This window comes from Triturus cristatus, chromosome 1_1 (genome assembly GCF_964204655.1).
Source record: "Triturus cristatus chromosome 1_1, aTriCri1.1, whole genome shotgun sequence".
Taxonomy (NCBI): Eukaryota; Metazoa; Chordata; class Amphibia; order Caudata; family Salamandridae; genus Triturus; species Triturus cristatus.
The window spans coordinates 1,079,496,260-1,079,511,244 of record NC_140579.1 but is presented as its reverse complement, the minus strand read 5'-3'; positions in this window follow the sequence as shown (position 1 = coordinate 1,079,511,244).

The window sequence follows — 14,985 nt, the reverse complement described above, 5'->3', positions numbered from 1 at the left end:
CAAGATGTTTGCACTCAGGGTAATTGAGTCTTCTAGCAGTCCTTGGGCCAGCCCCGTGGTCTTGGTCCCAAAGGCTGCAGCGCCGGGAGCCACACCCGAACTCCGGTTCTGTGTGGACTACAGAGGACTCAATTCGGTCACTAGGACAGACGCCCACCCCATCCCCAGAGCTGATGAGCTCATCGATCGGCTAGGGGCTGCCAACTACCTCCGCACGTTTGATTTAACGTCTGGGTATTGGCAGATCGCCTTGACCGAGGGGGCCAAAGAGAGGTCAGCATTTTCCACCCCAGATGGGCACTACCAGTTCCGGGTTATGCCATTTGGGATGAAGAATGCCCCTGCCACCTTCCAGAGATTGGTCAACCAGGTGTTGGCTGGGCTGGATTCGTTCAGTGCAGCCTACCTGGATGACATCGCAGTGTTCAGCTCCACTTGGGAGGAACACTTGCGTCACCTCTGGGAGGTGTTGATGGCGCTGCGCAAGGCAGGCCTCACGATCAAGGCGAGTAAGTGCCAGATCGGGCAGGGTTCCGTGGTGTACTTGGGACACCAAGTTGGGAGTGGCCAGGTGGCACCCCTTCAGCCCAAGATAGAAACCATCCTGAATTGGGAGGCGCCCAAAACCCAGACGGAGGTGAGAGCCTTCCTAGGTCTCACCGGGTACTACAGGAGGTTTGTCAAGGGGTATGGCAACATGGTTGCCCCCTTGACAGCGCTGACTTCGAAGAAGCAGCCCAGGAAAGTGATTTGGACTGACACCTGTCAGAAAGCTTTTGAGGCCTTGAAAACTGCTATGTGCACGGCGCCCGTGCTCTTGGCTCCCAACTTCTCCAAAGAGTTTATCGTTCAGACAGACGCTTCAGAGCATGGTGTGGGGGCCTGTTCTTTCACAGATTAATGAGGAGGGCCTAGATCAACCCGTAGCCTTTCTTAGCAGGAGGTTACTTCCACGGGAACAAAGGTGGAGTGCTATTGAGCGTGAGGCATTTGCTGTGGTCTGGGCGCTGAAGAAGCTAAGACCCTACTTGTTTGGGTCTCACTTCCGGGTTCAGACGGACCACAGGCCCCTCAGATGGTTGATGCATATGAGGGGTGAGAATCCAAAGCTGTTGAGGTGGTCCATTTCCCTACAGGGTATGGATTTCACGGTGGAACATCGCCCTGGTACAGATCACGCCAATGCTGACGGTCTGTCCAGATTTTTCCGCCTTAGTGAGGAGGAACTCCCTGGGGTAGGGTAGTTCTCCCCACTTTTCAGCTGGAGGGGACACGTGTTAGACCTGGCACCTTGGCGTGAGTCTCCCTTCCTCTTTTTGTCGCTGTGCCTCATGTGTTTTTATGGTGTTGGCCGCTCAGCGCGCTGTGCCACTGCCAACCAGTGTCGCGGTGCGAGTGCTCCCTATGTAAATTGTATATGTTGGTTGGATTCCATGATTGGATTGTTTGATTTACTGTCAGACCCCAGTAAAGTGCGCCAGGGGCGCCAGGGCATGTAAATGCGAACACCGCTGGTGGGCTTGCAGCACTGGTTGTGCCACCCACAGGAGCGGCCGGTAAAATATGTCTGAGGTCTGCCACCGCAGAACCTGCGTGCAGTCTGGTACTGACATGCTGACCGGCAAGTGCCCACACTTGCCAGTCCCTAAAACCTTCCCTTAGCTGCATGTTAGTCACCCCTCTGGTAGGCCCACGGGCAGGGTGCGTTGTAAGCCTAAGGTAGGACAAGCCCGGATGCGTGGCATGTCCTAGTAGTGAATTACCGCCATCTTGTTGTTCACTACTGCAAGGCTACCCTGTTCTCATAGGCCAGTATGGGCGGCCTGGATTATTACACCCTATGATCCTAACCGACCCAGGGAACATGGTAGAAGATCGAGTTTAGTATGCCTGAACTCGGAATAATAAGGTACATCTTTTCGCAAGGTTTATTTTAATATTCCGGGTTTGCAAATGCCGCTTTTAGAAAGTCGGCCTTTGCTTGCCTAAACATTTCAGCCGCCTCTGCGTGATGTGTATCTGATGTCTGGCTGGTGTGAGTGACAGGGCTGGGGGAACCCAGATGGGCAGGGCCAGGTAGCCTGGTATAAATAGGACGATCGACAGGTAGATGGGTGGGAGGAGTGCTCCTAGGTTCTGAATAGGACAGTGCTCCGCTACCTCGATGCCGGCTCCACCCCCTGTGGAGCGTCTGATGACTCTGCCCTGCACTCTGAAAGAAGAAGCCTGCATCACGTAAACAAAGTGCTCAGAAACCGGACTGAACTAGGCAAGGGCCCCCCTGGCCTGGGAGAACAAAAGATTTATGGTATAAATGGAGGAGCCCTGCTCCTAAGAAACTAGATCCGCTTTTGACCAAGAAGAATCTCTGCCTGAGGAGGAGGCACCGGGAAAGCTGTAGGAGGAAGACTGTCCCTATCCTGGGGGATTGGCCTGCAGTGGTGACCTTGCTGCCAAAGGAGAGAAGAGAAACTGTTGCTGAAAACTTTACTTTACTTTTACTTTCAAGACTTGTGCTTTTCCAAAACGATCTCCAAGGGCTTGGAACTGAGCTTGCCCCCTGAACTGAGCCCCAGGACCATTGGGCTCTACCTGATCTTCACTCGCCTGCTGCTGGACTGTGGTGTCCTTTCCCTCGCCGGAGCTGTGACCCTCGTGCCCAGTCCCTCCCTGAGCCGTGACCAGGACTGCTTAGCCGCCCCCGCCTTGGGAAGAGCCTCGCTCGATCGGAGCCGCTCCCCCTACGCTGTGCTGGGCTGCCCCGTCACCTCGCTCGTGGAGGCTCGCTGTGCACCTTCACCCTCCCGCCGGAATCGGCGTGTGAGCATCTCCAAGCCTCGGACGGCCCGGACGCATCTGCGTGCCCGGCTGCCCCGCTTTGTTCACCCGCCACCTACAACACCCCGCTCTTGTCGTGAGCCTGAGGATCAGACACCCTCGTGAAGTGTGGGAGCCCCGGACGCCGCCTCGCTCTTCTATCGAAGAGCCGCTGAAATCCCGCCCCCGCCTTTGCGTCAAGAAACAAGGTACTGTACTTACGAACTCGACCGCGAGCTCGCATCGGATCCAGGGTCCGCAACGTTCTTATTTCCCTGTCATCTGCTGTGTGCTTCCGGGGCGCTGCCTCAGCACAAAGTACGCTGAGGCCTACAGTTACCTTGTGCCCGCCTAAAGAACTTTACGTAAAACAAAGAGAACTTTACCGTATTTCCAAGAATTGTGGCCCCATCAGTTCAACGTTACTGGGCCTTGTATTTGAATCTGCTGAATCTACATAAAAGCTTATTTTTATATACTTCCTGATTGGTGTCCATTTGTGGTGCATGCAAGGGGTTTACTGTATGTGTAATTGCATTTGCTTAACCGTGTACGCCTGAGACTTAGCCTAGACTGCTCGCGCCACGCACCTAGAGGGTGAGCAGGGGTTATTCTGGGGAGTCATCCTTCGCCCTGACAAGAAGTAAAGGGTCCCTGCTTGTTGTGGGTTCACACCTGCGTCAACCAGAGCCCCCTCATTTCTAACAAACTTCAAAAACAATAATCCCCAAAATGTGATTATCTAATGCAGAGTTTTGCAGTGTGGCTAAGTCGCTGCTGCGGTACAGCGCAAACGCAAGTCCAAATCCCACCGCTGATCACCAATGTTAGACTTGGCGATTTCTGGTTGGCTAAGGCGTGCGCCAAAGCCAGGCAGAAACCACCACTCTAGTCAGGGCAAGGAAGTTACACGCCAAAGATAACCCCTGCTCACCCCCTTGGTAGCTTGGCACGAGCAGTCAGGCTTATCTCTGAGGCGATGTGTAAAGCGTTTGCGCGCGCACCCAGCAACAACACCCAAGGCCCACCACAAAGGAAACTCCACACAAGGTATTCTATAAAAATAACCTTTGTATTATACACAACACATTAGATAAAAACACACACTTTACAATGTGCCAACAGGCACAGGCAGAATTTACAAGGGATTATGTACAAGACAGGGCCACCTGGACCACTGTCAGGAATTAGCACTTTTAGATATTTAGCACATAAAATATATAAAATCACTGTAGCACAAAAATAATATGTATAGCACACAACCAGTACTTACTGGTATCGGGGAAGTACCACCTGCGTAACCCTAACTACCTTAGGAGACTGTCACTCAGGGATCTAGAACCTCACTAGCACCACCTGTACTAGGAGAAAGCAACAACCACCTAAGTATCACAATACCTGTAGGGGTAATAGAACGTTACACATGATGCATCACATTCAGAGGTGTAGGGAAGGAAAACACATGATGCCTAAAACATTCAGAGGTGTAAAGCAATGGCACATGACGCATCAAAACACATTCAGAGGTGCAAGGAAGGAACACACATGATGCATAAAACATTCAGAGGTGTAAAGCAGTGGCACATGATGCATCAACACACATTCAGAGGTGCAAATAGGAACAATTGCGCAAGAACACCTATGCCACCACCTGTGGCAGTCCCTGGGCCAACTGGCCTTGTCCAAGCTAGGACACTCTGTCTTAGTCAAGCTGCGCCAGCTGCGCAAGCTGAAAAGAAAATGGTCCCCCACCTAAACGTGGCAGCTGCCCACTAAGTGCTGGGCAGCTGGAAAACGAACTTCAGGCACTCTGCGTGCCTCTGGAGCCCTCTCTGGGCTCTGACCATTCAAATATGCCCTCTAGAGCCTGCGTGGCTCTGCACAACGTTGGAGCCTCACTGGGCTCGAGAAGCACTACTTTGCCCCTCCGGTGGAGCCTCACGGGGCTCGTAGACACCGCACCGACTGCCTTCTAGAGCCTCACAGGCTCTAAACAAATATCGTGCTCCTTCGTTGGAGCGGCTCGCGCTCTAGAACTGCAGGGTTCCCCACATTGGAGCCACACAGGGCTCAAACAACAATGCCCCACACGTTGGAGTCCTGCTCAGGGACTCGCGAAACAATGTGCCAACTTTTGGAGCCTCACTGGGCTCTCTCGAAGTACCCCCGGTCGTTGGAGCGCCTCGCGCTCTGGACACGCATGCCCCCTTTCGTTGGAGCCTCACGGGCTCGTGAGCACGGCTCCCCGCACCCCCAGCACATGCGCGGAGTCCCCCAGCCCTCTAGACACTCAGCGGCTGTTCGGGGGACTCCCGCGTCGTCTCCGCTCTGGTGGGAAGGCTCCGAGGCTTCTTGACACTGCGGAAGGGGCAGGCACCGACAACGTGCCTCGCGCCCCCTCCGCTCAAGCTCCAGCCGTGCTCCTCTCACGGTCCAGCGCGGGGTGGGCTCCCGCCTGGACCTTCACTCTTCCCGGGCACTTCTCCTCACTGCACAGGAGCGCGGGGTAGGCTCCCATCCGCTTCCTGTTTCAAAGTCCCGCCCCCGTCCTCACGAAGGCTGCCTGACTTCAGGTTACGAACCGGGCTGCAGCGGTGATCTCGGTGATTAGAGGGGTGGGCTCCCTCCGTAAATGCAATTTTTGGCGGGGTAGGCACCCGCCGCCACAACAAGCAAATAAGTGGGGTGGGCACCCGCCGACAAGCACCCAAACACGGGGTAGGCTCCCGTCACCAGCAGCACACGGGGTGGGCACCCGTTGTCACAATCACAGCGCGCCTAGCGCTATAAAGCAAAACAGCGCTCCCAGCGCTATAAAGATGGCAAAGTCCGGGAAAACAGCGCGCACAGCGCTACAAAGTCCAGGAAGCGCTCCCAGGCGCTATAAGCAATGTCCAGCAACCAAAAGTTCCTTCAGAGAGCAGGGGGCAAAGGCTGGGCCCAGAGCCAGCTCACAGGGCCCTCCAGCAGGGAGGCAGTCCCCAGTGGCGGTCTCTCCTGGTGCCCAGCAGCAGCAGGCTCCCCCTCAAGTGGATCCTGCAAGAGAACACCATGTAAGGGGACACAGCCCCTTTTTATACAGTACAAGGCTTTGTCTAAGGTGCAGGGAAGGGGCAAACCAGTTCCAACAGGTTCCTGAGCACTTTGTTTTGCTCAGCCCCTCTCCCTATTCACTGGCAGGGCTAGGGTCATTAGACGCACCACAGGGGCCGGCGCCAGCATTGTGTGGGGGAAGCCCTGTCCTATTCAGGACCCAGGTATACTCCTCCCCAGCCATCAGCATGCTAACTCCCTATTCACCACTGGGTGACTCCTCCTGACCCTGGGGATTTCCCTAGCCCGTCACATGACCTCACCAGCCAATCGCCAGACAAGCCACACATTTCAGACTGCACACTGAAGTGCCCACTTCTAGAAGTGGCACTTCCACACTAGGTACATGCACGCCGCACACATCAACGCGCAGCATTCACTCACACGAGTCCGCACATACCAAACACGGGCCTGCACACCCCACGCATCAGGAACTACCAGGGCACATACATTCCCCCATGCATTCCTATGGGAGGGCAGGCCAACCTCACAACACGCACGCACTTTACCCTGGGACACAGCGGTAAAGTGCGCAGAAGTCAATAAAATCACTAAACCAAGTCACAATATTAAGCAAAAAGTTTCGGGGTGAACCGGCCAGAAGGGCCAAGTCCAACACCGCTCCACACCCTGAGATGCCGCTCCACTCCACTCCCCGATATGCCACTCCACTCCACTCCCAGACATGCCACTCCACTCCCCTCCCCGACATGTCACTCCACTCTACTCCCTGACATGCCGCTCCTCTCCCCGGCATGAAGCTCCACTCCTGGGCATGCCGCTCCTCTCCTCGGTATGCTGCTCCACTCCCCGGCATGTCACTCCGCCCCCCGGCATGCCGCTCCACTCCACTCCCCAACATGTCGCTCCACTCCACTCCCCGACATGCCACTCCACTCCACTTCCTGACATGCCGCTCCACTCCTCTCCACTCCTCTCTACTCCCCGACATGCCGCTCCACTCCCTGACATGCCGCTCCACTTGCCGACCTGCCATGCCACTTCACTCCACTCCACGACTTGCCGCTCCACTTCACTCCCCGACATGCCGCTCCACTACCCAACATGCCGCTCCACTCCCCGACATGCCGCTCCACTCCACTCCCCAACATGCCGCTCCACTCCACTCCCCGACATGCCGCTCCACTCCACTCCCCGACATGTCGCTCAACTCCTGACATGCTGCTCCACTCCCGATATCCCGCTCCACTCCACAACATGTTGCTCTACTCCACTCCCCGACATGCCGCTCCACTCCACTCCCCGACATGCCGCTCCACTCCACTCCCCGACATGCCGCTCCACTCTACTCTCCGACATGCCACTCCACTCCACTCCCCGACATGACGCTATACTCCACTCCACTCCCCAACATACCACTCCACTCCCCGATATGCTGCTGTACTTCACTCCACTCCCCGACATGCCACTCTACTCCCCGACATGCCGCTCCACTCCCTGACATGCAGCTCCACTCCCTAACATGCCGCTCCACTCCCGAACATGCCGCTCCACTCGCCAACATGCCGCTCCACTCCACGCTGCTCAACTCCACTCCCCGACATGCCTCTCCACTCCCAACATGCCACTCCACACCTCTCCACTCCCTGAGATGGCACTCCACTCCACTCCCCGACATGCTGCTCCACTCCACTTCCCGACCTGCCGCTCCACTCCACTCCCCAACATGTCACTCCACTTTACTCCCTGACATGTCGGTCCACTTCACTCCACTCCCCGACATACCACTTCACTCCACTCCCTGACATGCCGCTCAAATCCTCTCCACACCCCGACATGCTGCTCCACTCCTCTCCACTCACCGACATGCCATGCCGCTCAACTCCACTCCCCGACATGCCATGCCACTTCACTCCACTCTCCGACATGCCGCTCCACTACACTCCCCAAAATGCCGCTCCACTCCACTCTGACATGCCATTCCACTCCCGACATGCCGCTCCACTCCCCGACATGCTGATTCACTCCACTCCCCGACATGCCGCTTTACTCCCCAACATGCCGCTCCACTCCCTGACATGCCGCTCCACTCCACTCCCCGATATGCCACTCCACTCCACTCCCAGACATGTCACTCCACTCCCCGACATGCCGCTCCACTCCTCTCCACTCCCCGACATGCCGCTCCACTCTTCTCCACTCCCCGACATGCCGCTCCACTCCCCGACATGCCGCTCCACTCATCCCTGCCATGCTGCTCCTCTCCCCGGCATGAAGCTCCACTCCTGGGCATGCCGCTCCTCTCCTCTTTATGCTGCTCCACTCCCCGGCATGTCGCTCCGCCCCCCGGCATGCCGCTCCACTCCACTCCCCAACATGCCGCTCCACTCCACTCCCCGACATGCCGCTCCACTCTACTCCCTGACATGCCGCTCCACTCCTCTCCACTCCTCTCCACTCCTCTCTACTCCCCGACATGCTGCTCCACTCCCTGACATGCCGCTCCACTCGCCGACCTGCCATGCCACTTCACTCCACTCCACGACATGCCGCTCCACTTCACTCCCCGACATGCCGCTCCACTACCCAACATGCCGCTCCACTCCCCGACATGCCGCTCCACTCCATTCCCCGACATGCCGCTCCACTCCACTCCCCGACATACCGCTCCACTCCACTCCCCGACATGTCGCTCCTCTCCGGACATGGCGCTCCACTCCCCGATATCCCGCTCCACTCCACAACATGTCGCTCTACTCCACTCCCCGTCATGCCGCTCCACTCCACTCCCCGACATGCCGCTCCACTCTACTCCCCGACATGCCGCTCCACTCCCTGACATTCAGCTCCACTCCCTAACATGCCGCTCCACTCCCGAACATGCCGCTCCACTCGCCAACATGCCGCTCCACTCCACGCTGCTCCACTCCACTCCCCGACATGCCTCTCCACTCCCGACATGCCACTCCACACCTCTCCACTCCCTGAGATGGCGCTCCACTCCACTCCCCGACATACCGCTCCACTCCACTTCCTGACATGCCGCTCCACTCCACTCCCCAACATGTCACTCCACTTTACTCTCTGACATGTCGGTCCACCTCACTCCACTCCCCGACATACCACTTCACTCCACTCCCTGACATGCCACTCAAATCCTCTCCACACCCCGACATGCTGCTCCACTCCTCTCCACTCACCGACATGCCATGCCACTCAACGTCACTCCCAGACATGCCATGCCACTTCACTCCACTCCTCGACATGCCGCTCCACTACACTCCCCGAAATGCCGCTCCACTCCCCTCTGACATGCCATTCCACTCCCAACATGCCGCTCCACTCCACGACATGCTGATTCACTCCACTCCCCGACATGCCGCTTTACTCCCCGACATGCCGCTCCACACCCTGACATGCCGCTCCACTCCACTCCCCGATATGCCACTCCACTCCACTCCCAGACATGCCACTCCACTCCCCTCCCCGACATGTCACTCCACTCTACTCCCTGACATGCCGCTCCTCTCCCCGGCATGAAGCTCCACTCCTGGGCATGCCGCTCCTCTCCTCGGTATGCTGCTCCACTCCCCGGCATGTCACTCCGCCCCCCGGCATGCCGCTCCACTCCACTCCCCAACATGTCGCTCCACTCCACTCCCTGACATGCCAGTCCACTCCACTCCCTGACATGCCGCTCCACTCCTCTCCACTCCTCTCTACTCCCCGACATGCTGCTCCACTCCCTGACATGCCGCTCCACTTGCCGACCTGCCATGCCACTTCACTCCACTCCACGACTTGCCGCTCCACTTCACTCCCCGACATGCCGCTCCACTACCCAACATGCCGCTCCACTCCCCGACATGCCGCTCCACTCCACTCCCCGACATGCCGCTCTACTCCACTCCCCGACATGCCGCTCCACTCCACTCCCCGACATGTCGCTCAACTCCTGACATGCTGCTCCACTCCCGATATCCCGCTCCACTCCACAACATGTTGCTCTACTCCACTCCCCGACATGCCGCTCCACTCCACTCCCCGACATGCCGCTCCACTCCACTCCCCGACATGCCGCTCCACTCTACTCTCCGACATGCCACTCCACTCCACTCCCCGACATGACGCTATACTCCACTCCACTCCCCAACATGCCACTCCACTCCCCGACATGCCGCTGTACTTCACTCCACTCCCCGACATGCCACTCTACTCCCCGACATGCCGCTCCACTCCCTGACATGCAGCTCCACTCCCTAACATGCCGCTCCACTCCCGAACATGCCGCTCCACTCGCCAACATGCCGCTCCACTCCACGCTGCTCCACTCCACTCCCCGACATGCCTCTCCACTCCTGACATGCCGCTCCACACCTCTCCACTCCCTGAGATGGCACTCCACTCCACTCCCCGACATGCCGCTCCACTCCACTTCCCGACATGCCGCTCCACTCCACTCCCCAACATGTCACTCCACTTTACTCCCTGACATGTCGGTCCACTTCACTCCAATCCCCGACATACCACTTCACTCCACTCCCTGACATGCCGCTCAAATCCTCTCCACACCCCGACATGCTGCTCCACTCCTCTCCACTCACCGACATGCCATGCCGCTCAACTCCACTCCCCGACATGCCATGCCACTTCACTCCACTCTCCGACATGCCGCTCCACTACACTCCCCGAAATGCCGCTCCACTCCACTCTGACATGCCATTCCACTCCCGACATGCCGCTCCACTCCCCGACATGCTGATTCACTCCACTCCCCGACATGCCGCTTTACTCCCCAACATGCCGCTCCACTCCCTGACATGCCGCTCCACTCCACTCCCCGATATGCCACTCCACTCCACTCCCAGACATGTCACTCCACTCCCCGACATGCCGCTCCACTCCTCTCCACTCCCCGACATGCCGCTCCACTCCTCTCCACTCCCCGACATGCCGCTCCACTCCCCGACATGCCGCTCCACTCATCCCTGGCATGCTGCTCCTCTCCCCAGCATGAAGCTCCACTCCTGGGCATGCCGCTCCTCTCCTCTTTATGCTGCTCCACTCCCTGGCATGTCGCTCCGCCCCCTGGCATGCCGCTCCACTCCACTCCCCAACATGCCGCTCCACTCCACTCCCCGACATGCCGCTCCACTCCACTCCCTGACATGCCGCTCCACTCCTCTCCACTCCTCTCTACTCCCCGACATGCTGCTCCACTCCCTGACATGCCGCTCCACTCGCCGACCTGCCATGCCACTTCACTCCACTCCACGACATGCCGCTCCACTTCACTCCCCGACATGCCGCTCCACTACCCAACATGCCGCTCCACTCCCCGACATGCCGCTCCACACCATTCCCCGACATGCCGCTCCACTCCACTCCCCGACATGCCGCTCCACTCCACTCCCCGACATGTCGCTCCTCTCCGGACATGCCGCTCCACTCCCCGATATCCCGCTCCACTCCACAACATGTCGCTCTATTCCACTCCCCGTCATGCCGCTCCACTCCACTCCCCGACATGCCGCTCCACTCCACTCCCTGACATGCCGCTCAAGTCCCCGACATGCCGCTCCACTCTACTCCCCGACATGCCGCTCCACTCCCTGACATTCAGCTCCACTCCCTAACATGCCGCTCCACTCCCGAACATGCCGCTCCACTCGCCAACATGCCGCTCCACTCCACGCTGCTCCACTCCACTCCCCGACATGCCTCTCCACTCCCGACATGCCACTCCACACCTCTCCACTCCCTGAGATGGCGCTCCACTCCACTCCACTCCCGACATACCGCTCCACTCCACTTCCTGACATGCCGCTCCACTCCACTCCCCAACATGTCACTCCACTTTACTCTCTGACATGTCGGTCCACCTCACTCTACTCCCCGACATACCACTTCACTCCACTCCCTGACATGCCGCTCAAATCCTCTCCACACCCCGACATGCTGCTCCACTCCTCTCCACTCACCGACATGCCATGCCGCTCAACGTCACTCACAGACATGCCATGCCACTTCACTCCACTCCCCGACATGCCGCTCCACTACACTCCCCGAAATGCCGCTCCACTCCAATCTGACATGCCATTCCACTCCCGACATGCCGCTCCACTCCCCGACATGCTGATTCACTCCACTCCCCGACATGCCGCTTTACTCCCCGACATGCCGCTCCACACCCTGACATGCCGCTCCACTCCACTCCCCGATATGCCACTCCACTCCACTCCCAGACATGCCACTCCACTCCCCTCCCCGACATGTCACTCCACTCTACTCCCTGACATGCCGCTCCTCTCCCTGGCATGAAGCTCCACTCCTGGGCATGCCGCTCCTCTCCTCGGTATGCTGCTCCACTCCCCGGCATGTCACTCCGCCCCCCGGCATGCCGCTCCACTCCACTCCCCAACATGTCGCTACACTCCACTCCCCGACATGCCACTCCACTCCACTCCCTGACATGCCGCTCCACTCCTCTCCACTCCTCTCTACTCCCCGACATGCCGCTCCACTCCCTGACATGCCGCTCCACTTGCCGACCTGCCATGCCACTTCACTCCACTCCACGACTTGCCGCTCCACTTCACTCCCCGACATGCCGCTCCACTACCCAACATGCCGCTCCACTCCCCGACATGCCGCTCCACTCCACTCCCCGACATGCCGCTCCACTCCACTCCCCGACATGCCGCTCCACTCCACTCCCCGACATGTCGCTCCACTCCTGACATGCTGCTCCACTCCCGATATCCCGCTCCACTCCACAACATGTTGCTCTACTCCACTCCCCGACATGCCGCTCCACTCCACTCCCCGACATGCCGCTCCACTCTACTCTCTGACATGCCACTCCACTCCACTCCCCGACATGACGCTATACTCCACTCCACTCCCCAACATGCCACTCCACTCCCCAACATGCCGCTGTACTTCACTCCACTCCCCGACATGCCACTCTACTCCCCGACATGCCGCTCCACTCCCTGACATGCAGCTCCACTCCCTAACATGCCGCTCCACTCCCGAACATGCCGCTCCACTCGCCAACATGCCGCTCCACTCCACGCTGCTCCACTCCACTCCCCGACATGCCTCTCCACTCCCGACATGCCACTCCACACCTCTCCACTCCCTGAGATGGCACTCCACTCCACTCCCCGACATGCCGCTCCACTCCACTTCCCGACATGCCGCTCCACTCCACTCCCCAACATGTCACTCCACTTTACTCCCTGACATGTCGGTCCACTTAGCTCCACTCCCCGACATACCACTTCACTCCACTCCCTGACATGCCGCTCAAATCCTCTCCACACCCCGACATGCTGCTCCACTCCTCTCCACTCCCTGAGATGGCGCTCCACTCCACTCCCCGACATACCGCTCCACTCCACTTCCTGACATGCCGCTCCACTCCACTCCCCAACATGTCACTCCACTTTACTCTCTGACATGTCGGTCCACCTCACTCCACTCCCCGACATGCCTCTCCACTCCCGACATGCCACTCCACACCTCTCCACTCCCTGAGATGGCGCTCCACTCCACTCCCCGACATACCGCTCCACTCCACTTCCTGACATGCCGCTCCACTCCACTCCCCAACATGTCACTCCACTTTACTCTCTGACATGTCGGTCCACCTCACTCCACTCCCCGACATACCACTTCACTCCACTCCCTGACATGCCACTCAAATCCTCTCCACACCCCGACATGCTGCTCCACTCCTCTCCACTCACCGACATGCCATGCCACTCAACGTCACTCCCAGACATGCCATGCCACTTCACTCCACTCCCCGACATGCCGCTCCACTACACTCCCCGAAATGCCGCTCCACTCCAATCTGACATGCCATTCCACTCCCGACATGCCGCTCCACTCCCCGACATGCTGATTCACTCCACTCCCCGACATGCCGCTTTACTCCCCGACATGCCGCTCCACACCCTGACATGCCGCTCCACTCCACTCCCCGATATGCCACTCCACTCCACTCCCAGACATGCCACTCCACTCCCCTCCCCGACATGTCACTCCACTCTACTCCCTGACATGCCGCTCCTCTCCCTGGCATGAAGCTCCACTCCTGGGCATGCCGCTCCTCTCCTCGGTATGCTGCTCCACTCCCCGGCATGTCACTCTGCCCCCCGGCATGCCGCTCCACTCCACTCCCCAACATGTCGCTACACTCCACTCCCCGACATGCCACTCCACTCCACTCCCTGACATGCCGCTCCACTCCTCTCCACTCCTCTCTACTCCCCGACATGCCGCTCCACTCCCTGACATGCCGCTCCACTTGCCGACCTGCCATGCCACTTCACTCCACTCCACGACTTGCCGCTCCACTTCACTCCCCGACATGCCGCTCCACTACCCAACATGCCGCTCCACTCCCCGACATGCCGCTCCACTCCACTCCCCGACATGCCGCTCCACTCCACTCCCCGACATGCCGCTCCACTCCACTCCCCGACATGTCGCTCCACTCCTGACATGCTGCTCCACTCCCGATATCCCGCTCCACTCCACAACATGTTGCTCTACTCCACTCCCCGACATGCCGCTCCACTCCACTCCCCGACATGCCGCTCCACTCCACTCCCCGACATGCCGCTCCACTCTACTCTCCGACATGCCACTCCACTCCACTCCCCGACATGACGCTATACTCCACTCCACTCCCCAACATGCCACTCCACTCCCCAACATGCCGCTGTACTTCACTCCACTCCCCGACATGCCACTCTACTCCCCGACATGCCGCTCCACTCCCTGACATGCAGCTCCACTCCCTAACATGCCGCTCCACTCCCGAACATGCCGCTCCACTCGCCAACATGCCGCTCCACTCCACGCTGCTCCACTCCACTCCCCGACATGCCTCTCCACTCCCGACATGCCACTCCACACCTCTCCACTCCCTGAGATGGCACTCCACTCCACTCCCCGACATGCCGCTCCACTCCACTTCCCGACATGCCGCTCCACTCCACTCCCCAACATGTCACTCCACTTTACTCCCTGACATGTCGGTCCACTTAGCTCCACTCCCCGACATACCACTTCACTCCACTCCCTGACATGCCGCTCAAA